Here is a 9,039-nt window from a genome sequence, read left to right on the forward strand (position 1 = left end):
AAGATTTTTGCACTTATGATGCAATATGTTGTTTTTCTTAAAATAATAATAAAAATTAAATTAAAATCATTGCATGCATCTAACAAATTACTTGGCTTTTGAATACATTTCATAGTAAAATTTTTGCATTTAATAAATTTACTACATTAACGTTCTACTAGTTTTTTTTTTCTTCTTACAAAGTTTTGCAACATGATTTTTTAAAAGTCATTATTCAATTCTCCTTTAAAACTTTGGATTGATTATGACATTGTCTATTTTTAAAAAAAATAAATTATAAGCACTATCTCCTAACCTATCGTTAGTGGGAAAGTCAAAGGAACTACGAGGTCTAGTTTCAATTTTTAAATTAAACCGACGCGTCCCCGGAAGTACCACCTACCCATGGTTTTTTTTAAAGGAATTATGTGTATTTATGTATAAATATTCATGTGCCTATATGCAAACTATATCTTTTAAAATCATTTTCAAAATATAAACTATTATTTTTGAAGACCGACCTCAAATCAAAATTGTTTCTATGGTGAGGAGCGCGATCAACAATATCGTGGCATCACCCCTATAAAGAAACAAACATTTTTTTTAAAATAAAAATTCCTATTCAAAACTTGCTCAATTTTCAAAACTTTACTTTCGCACATATTAATTGCTTAATATTTGCAAATTTTGTTTATAACATAGTTTCGTATGCTTAAATAAAAAATAAAACTTGATTGTTTATTTATTGCCATCACCTAGCCTTGCATGATTAAATTAATAAAAAATAAAAATAGGCTTAATTGTTTTATTATCACTTAGCAAGCTTAAATAAATTAATAAATGAAGTGACCCTAATTGCTACTTGTAACCCCCACATAGATTGCATGAGATACGGCCGGGACCCACATTTGTGGACCTCGAGGGATGCCTAACACCTTCCCCTCGAGGTAATTTGAACCCTTACCCTGATCTCTGGCTCGTTGACCTTTGTTAGACTTAGTTAGGTTAGATAGGTGCCCTAACGCGCTTTAATTCGTTAGGTGGCGACTCCTTGAACACAAAATCCCAAAAGAGTTGTTAGGTCGTGCACAAAACCCGTTTTTGCGAAAAATGGGGCGCGACAGTATCAGAGCGAGCTACAAAATCTAAAGAAATGTTCATTTACACAGTGTATATCTGAATGATCGTCTACGAGATTTCATCTGCGTAATCTTCTGTGGTGTTGTCTGCGTGTGTTTCTTTGAAGTTTTGGAAATTCATTAATGTTCTCTGCTAGGATATTGAAGAAGAAGACGGATAGTTAACATGACACAAGAAAGTAGTAGTGCGGCAGGAACTTCTGGAAATTTGAGTTTTGTTTCAGTCATGTCAACTAGTCAAGGGGTGGATTATAGTCATCCGTTGTTTATTAGTCTTACTGATATCAGTGGTGTAAGTCTGATTTCGTTTCAACTCACTGGAATAGAAAATTATACATTGTGGAGTAGATCAATCAAGTTGGCGTTGCTAGGGAGAAACAAGATTGGTTCGGTAGATGAATCTTGCAAGAAGGAAAGTTTAGGTGTTGAATTGCAAGGTCAGTGGGAAAGAGTCAATGCAGTTGTGTTGTCGTGGCTTCTAAATTCAGTCTCAAAGAGTCTCTTAGGAGGAGTGGTGTTTGCTTCATCAGCCCAATGTGTATGAAATGTTAAAAGAGAGGTTCGATCAATTAGATGGATCAAGAACTTTCAAATTGCACAAAGAAATTGCAACATTACAGCAAGAAAGAGTTTGTTTCAGTATACTTCACCAAACACAAGGCATTATGGGATGAGCTTGAAGCTTTGGTGCCTTCTCCTAGATGTGAGTGTGAGAAGGCAAGAGGCTTTGTGAATCACTTAAATCAACAAAATTTGTATCAGTTCTTGATGGGATTAAACGAGTCTTTTGGACAAGCAAAAAGTCAGATCTTGTTGATGAGTCAAGTACCTTCAGTGAACCAGGCCTATGCTATGGTTGTGAATGATGAGTGCCAAAAGTTGACTTCAAGAAGGTCTACTATGGGGTTGAGTTCTATAGGTAATTTTGGGGTAGAAGCTCTAGGAATGTATCAAGAAATGAAGGAACCACTACTACATAAGGGTTCAACAAATTTAAGAAGAAATTTGCAATTGTGTGTGAGTCTGTAAGTGCAAAGGGCACACCAAAGATCAGTGTTATAAACTGATTAGTTGAATAATGGAGCATACATGGTTGGTAGTGATATTTTTAGTACAAGAAAGGATGGATGTGAGAGTATGTCTGGGAGCTCATCTTTCAGTTATGGGAGCAACACTAATTCGTCTATGAAGAATTCAACTGGTGATGTAAATGAGTGTACTAATCAGCTGCAAGGGTATAGTTTAACTAGAGATCAATATAGTCAAATTCTTCAAATGCTCAAACAGAACCAAGGACATGGACATAAAACTGAAGATGCAAGTCAAACACATGAAACTCATGAAGTAATGCGGGTAAATCTCTGTTAGTTTCATAAAACAATGAGGTTTGGATTATAGATACAGGGGATCTAATCGTATGGTGTCAAAAATTGGAATGTTAAGCAAAGACTATGTTAAAGTCAAAGATCCAAAGCCTGTGTATTTACCTATTGGTGGAGTATCATATGGGTCTCATGGAGGGAAGTGTCAGATATCTCCAAGAAGTGTTATTTCAAATGTGTTTCACATACAAGAATTCAAGTACAATTTATTGTCAGTTAGCAAGGTGACTAAAGAGTTAAACTGCTCAGTTATATGCTTTCCTCATTTACTTTATTCTCTTCTTCTACTCTTAGATTCATTTTCTTGGTAAATTCAAATTGTTCAAAACTTTAACATTCTCATTAACAACGTATAAAGGTATGACTTTAACAAAATTTATTATTTTTGGCTTGGTATTCTCATGTTCGTCCTAAATTCTCATTCCCTTAATTTCCTAACGTAAATTTCTCATCCTGACCTAAATTCTCCATACCTACCAAATACGATCTACTCATTATGTGATTAATCGTAATTTTCTATGTGAAACACTTGGGTGATCTTTATGTGACACATCGGACACTCAATTCTACCATCTGTGAGCTACATTTGTAGAAAATACCTAACATGAGTAGGGTGATTACAAGGGAAAAGTGTCATCACATCAATCTCCTGGTTGAGAAGAGGATGGTCACAATAGGAGGAACACATATTGACTACAAAGATAGTTTCATACCAATGTGGCCCTATCATAGTCCGACTTGCTTCTAGACTAAGAGCATATGAAGAAAATAGTTTGAAATCATACACTATTCATTCTTTAACAGTTTTGTCACATGTAGGACAAGAAATATTATTGGGAGAGCGTTATTTTTATGATTAACATTAGGTCTACTCTCCTTCAAACATGGTCAATACACGACAGGCCTAAAACAAGGCACACCAAAGGCAAGTTCGTCATTACCTTTGCTAAGTTACTTATACAACAGACAAGTTGCACTCCTCAACCAAGCAAAGAAAGACATTTTCAAGCTTTTAGATGATTAGATAGTTTCTTTCTTTTTCTGTGAGATCCTTGGGACATAAGAGCTACTACTATTTATAATAGAGTTTCTCCACCACACCATTCTTAGATAGTAGTATCAATCATCAAATATACAAAATAAAAGGAATAGCCTAGGAAAGATGTCGTACATTAATTACTATTTACTATGGGATCGTTCAAATTAGGATTAAATTAGTTATGTTGAAAATCCTTATAGTAAATGTTTGATTTGTTATATTAATAAAAAGTAATATGCATTGTAAAACTTCAAAAAATAAATTATTTGTTTGTAGAAATACTCTTCATAAATGTAAAAAATGTAAAAAGTAGTGTATAAAAAGGGTTAAGAATGTAAAAAGTGAGGTATAAAAAGGGTCAAGAATGTGAAAAGTGATGTATAAAAAGGTCTTTATGGATATTTTTACGGATAATGCACAAGTGCCCCTCAACCAATGTCCGAAATCTCAGAGACACACTTATACTATACTAAGGTGCTATTACCCCCCTGAACTTATTTTATTAATAATTTTTTACCCTTTTTCGACCTATGTGGCACTATCTTGTGGGCCCAACGCTGGTTGACTTTTTCTTTCAAACTTATGTGACGTAGGTCGAAAAGGGGTAGAGAATTACTTATAAAATAAGTTCAGAGGGGTAATAGGACCTTAGTATAGTATAAATGTGTTCCTGGGATGTTGGGTATAGGTTGACGGGATATTTGTTCATTTTCCCATATTTTTATCATTTTAACTATTGTCTAATAAGTTCTCACAAGATTATTGAGATAACATAACTTATCACAATACTAATTATCAATCCTGAAATAAGTAATCTCAAACTTTATAGCAAGGCAAGATATTAAGGGATATCTTTTTATCCATCACACCAAACATGTAAAGTAGTGGATATTCTTTTATATTTTTATGAGATTAATTGTTATCCACTAACAGTGAACAAAAAAATTACACCATCTACTCATTTTTAAAAATATTTACTTCTCTTTATATATTCATATATTTTTATTAATATTTAAATAAAAAACAAAAAGACTATTGTTTAGGATTCTTAATTGGCTTACCAAAAATAGGGAAGAAATATTTAATTTTGAAATGAATAATATTTTGGCGTGAAAATGACACCAGATTGTTGTTTCCATATTATTATTTAGATTTTTATGCGACGTTGATAAATTATTTATTGTTTAACCGTGACTCAAGTTACAAATAACTATTTATATTTATTTTAAATAGGTTTAAAGAATGGTTACAAGAAAATGGAAATAAGGGAGATAGACGTAATATTGTAAACCACAGGGAATGTGAGTGTTATAAAGCAAAATCTGAAGGGAGGTCTCTGAATTTATCCCTTTTAAATAACGTCCATTGGAGTAATTATAACTGAATGTGTTACAAATTCATTGTATTATGTGGATTATCCATTAAATTTATCCAACAATTAATTGGATTCATGTATAGGTGCTTCCAAGGTGATAAGGTCATTTAGGATAACTATGTACTACTAGTTGGATGACTTTTGGGAGTGATATCTCAACACTATAAATAAAGATATCACTCACCACTTGAAAGACACACTTGAATAGGAAGAAAGTCATCTTCTTTATCTCTATGTCTTGTCTTTCTTCTATTTATATTGTACTATTTTGAGCTTATATTTTATAACAGAATGACTTTAATTGAGAATATCTTCAGTATTTAAGTGGCTTTTTTTTGTATTTTAAAATTTAAAAAATGGTTAAAAAAATGAAAATTTTCTAGCTCTTAGAGGCATTGCCACATCAGCGATTTTAAATTCAGATTTATATATATATTTCAACTAAAAAAGAAACATAAGAAATGATCAAAATTCCAAAAAGAGAACTCTTTGTCAATGGTTCATATATTTAAAGGTATTTTAACTGAGAAAAAGATACAATCCCAAAAATATAAAGGAACTCAAAGGGTCAATTTGGTACGAAGGAAAATGTTTTATTGGAAAACAAAGTAGATTTTTAACTTAATGTTTAGTTGGTGAATGAAAAATATTTTTCAGAAAATATCTTCTGTTTTTGGCTTTTGACTAAACAATTTCTTTTTGGAAAATAATTTCTGATTCAAAAACCAACCCTGATAATTAATCTAGGACCCGAGCCTAACACCCAAACTAGGACAAGACCCCGATAACCGTTTCAAAATCTGACCCTGAGATTTGACTAGGGGGTAGGGGGTGGTTTGATGGTATAAATAAAAAAATATTTGAAATTTAAACTTTTTTAAAAAAAATTGAATGGAGAAAGTCGGGTATGGAGTATGGATAGAATAAGAAAAAAACTTAAACGATGAAGTAAAATACTGAAAATTTGTTATCCTTAATTTTAGAAGAAAAATCAAATTCTTAAATGTAAGAAAAATGAATTGATTTAAAAATATTTTTTGAACATTTTTAAAACAACCAAACATCCTTCGTACCAAACAATCCAAAGCGTCGTCTCCACAAACCAATGCCAGTAGAAAGAATTAAATGAAATGTGTCAAATAAGTCTTGGTTTGGTTTTTGGTGACAGATTGACCAAGGCTGGTCAAATCTTCTTTAAAATGTAATTAAGTAAATTTGGGACCAAATTAATATTTTTAAAACTTTCTAATCTTTTATAAAATACAAAAAAGTACTTCATTTTTCAACTTTTATAATTCTATCCAACCCATTTAAAAAAGAAAAGGAAATGAAAATAGGATTTTCTCTTCTTCTTCTCCCAGTGTTCTCTCTTCTCTTCTTCTTCCTCCTTAGAAAATCTGAAAATCCGACTATCAAAACAAATATTCTCCCCCATTATCTTATCTTTCTCCTCATCTCCGCTCGTGAATCTCTCCTCTTTCTGAACTAAAGATTGTGTTCGACTTAAAATGAATAAGTCATTTTTTGAGAGATTTTACAATTTTGGAACAATACTAAGCTTTTTTTCTTGGGTTAATGAAGAATAAATTGTTTTATAGATGTGAAAAATGAATAATAGTGTAATGGTACCTATTATTTATTGTCTTAGAAAGAAAATTAACAAACCCAAAAAGCCCTAATTTTGAGAAAATGTATATGTGATGTTAACATTCAGTGAAAATCCATTTTTTGTTGCTTTTGTTGTTCTTTTTCTGACCATTTGGTTCATATGATTTAAGAAATATAGTCTTGTTCAGTTGTCCAACATATATTTGAAATGTAGGAGGTTGAAAAAAAATATATTTCTCAATCACTATCTATAATTAGTGAAAGAAAAAAACAATGACTACTGCTCTGTATCACACTCAAAACCAAAAGGCAAGGAGAATAAGAAGAAGACGGAGAAGGAGAAGGAAATGGAGAAGGAGAAAGTGAAAGAGAAAGAGAAAAAAGTCGAAGTTGTCAATTGTGATGTGAAGCAACAATATTCACCATTGATTAGATTGATGGTTATGTATAACATTGTGAATTAGCTTTTTTGTTGATAAGTTCTATAAAATAATTGGTGAAGTGTTTATTTTAACTGATAATATTAATAAAAAAATTTTGTTGAAACAAATGTAAATTATGATGGAAAAGAAGAAATGTGGTGTATGTGGCAACATATATAGCCTATGTTGTAAAAACACCACAGAATTATATGCATGTAGCCCAACAGAAATGATATATGTGGCAACTTATATCACCGAAAGAAGATATATGTGTTGTAAATATGTCACCAATTGTTTATTTTTGCTGATAATATTAATATTAATGATTACGATTATTATTATTATTATTATTATTATTATTATTATTATTATTATTATTATTATTATCATCATCATCATTATTATTATTATTATTATTATTATTATTATTATTATTATGGCAAATGTCAATTATGATGGAAAAGTGCAATATATACAAAAACACCACAAAATTATCTACATGTGCCCCAATAGAAAGGATATATGTGGCAACTATATGTCACAGAAAGATAATATGTGGTAAGATATGTGACATAAAGAAAATATGTGTTAACATATGTCATAGAAAGGAGATATGTGACAACATTTCTTTGTTACCAATGTAGTGTCTGTGACAACATATATAACCTTTGTTATAAAAAAAAACTATAGAAATTATCTGCATGTACCCCAACAGAAAGGATATATGTAGCAACAGATGTCACTCTATGAATTGTCAAAAAAAATTAAAAAAGTAAAATAAAAATGTCTAAGGCAATCATCCCTTCATTTTTTTCTCTCCTCTCATCTATAAAAGGTCGTTTCGTTTCATATTTCAAATTTAAATTATTTTTACTAATTTTTATTTTCTTTTCTCTTCTTTCCTTTCTATCATTCTATTATTTCTTTACAGTTCAAATTGTTGCTATGTTTTCTACAACATCAATGGTAAATATGTTGCGATTTTTTTCTACAATAAAGCGTCGTTGCCCTCATCATTTCTAGTTTATCTTTGATATCTTCTAAGATAAAATTTAATTAGGATTTTGAAATAGTTACTGTTATTAAATCAGGACTTTTTTAGTGGTTTTATCACTTATTTGTTTGTAGGATGGTTGGGTTGTTATTCCTTTTGAAATAATATTTGATTAAAAAATATATATTTTAGGATGTATATGTTGCCACATATGACATGTCTGTTGCAATTTTTCCAACAGAACGTGCATATGTTGTCACATATGTCACTTCAAGTTTGACTTGATCGATGAATTGAGCTATTTAGGAATGGAAAAATATCAAATTGGACCAGATTTTAGTACTTTGGACGATAATTAAGCAATAAAAATATGTTATAACACTTGAAATAACGATTTACATGGGTGTTATATAACTACAATATGAAGTTACTTGGTCACTGTATGATGAACTAGTATATATGATAATCTTTGTAAAAATAATTGATAGAATTAAAGAAAGTTGTTATATTAGACTATAATTTGTACTTAGACATGTTGTAGGACTATATATTAGTGTTACATGTTGAATTAGGTGACAATTTAATTGAGTTAACCCCTCAAAGATCATTTTATGATATACATATGTTGCCACATATGACATTTCTGTTGCAATTTTTCCAACAGAACGTGCATAATGTTGTTACATATGTCATTTCAATGATAACTTAATCGATAAATTGAGCAATTTTGAATGGGAGAATGTCGAATTTGACCAAATTTTAGTACTTTGGACCATAATTATGCAATAAAAATATGTTATAAAACTTGAAACAACGATTTACAATGGTGTTATATAACTATCATATGTAGTTACTTGGTCATTGTATGATGACCTAGTGGTATGATAGTCTTTGTTAAAATAATTGATTGAATTGATGAAGGTTGTTGTATTAGACCATAATTTTGTACTTAGACATGTTGTAGGACTATATATTAGTGTTACATGTTGAATTAGGTGACAATTTAATTGAATTAACACCCAAAAGATCATTTTATGATATCCATATGTTGCCACAAATGACAATTCTGTTGCAATTTTTCCAACCGAACGTGCATATGTT

This window comes from Solanum pennellii, chromosome 5, assembly GCF_001406875.1.
Source record: "Solanum pennellii chromosome 5, SPENNV200".
NCBI classification, from domain to species: domain Eukaryota; kingdom Viridiplantae; phylum Streptophyta; class Magnoliopsida; order Solanales; family Solanaceae; genus Solanum; species Solanum pennellii.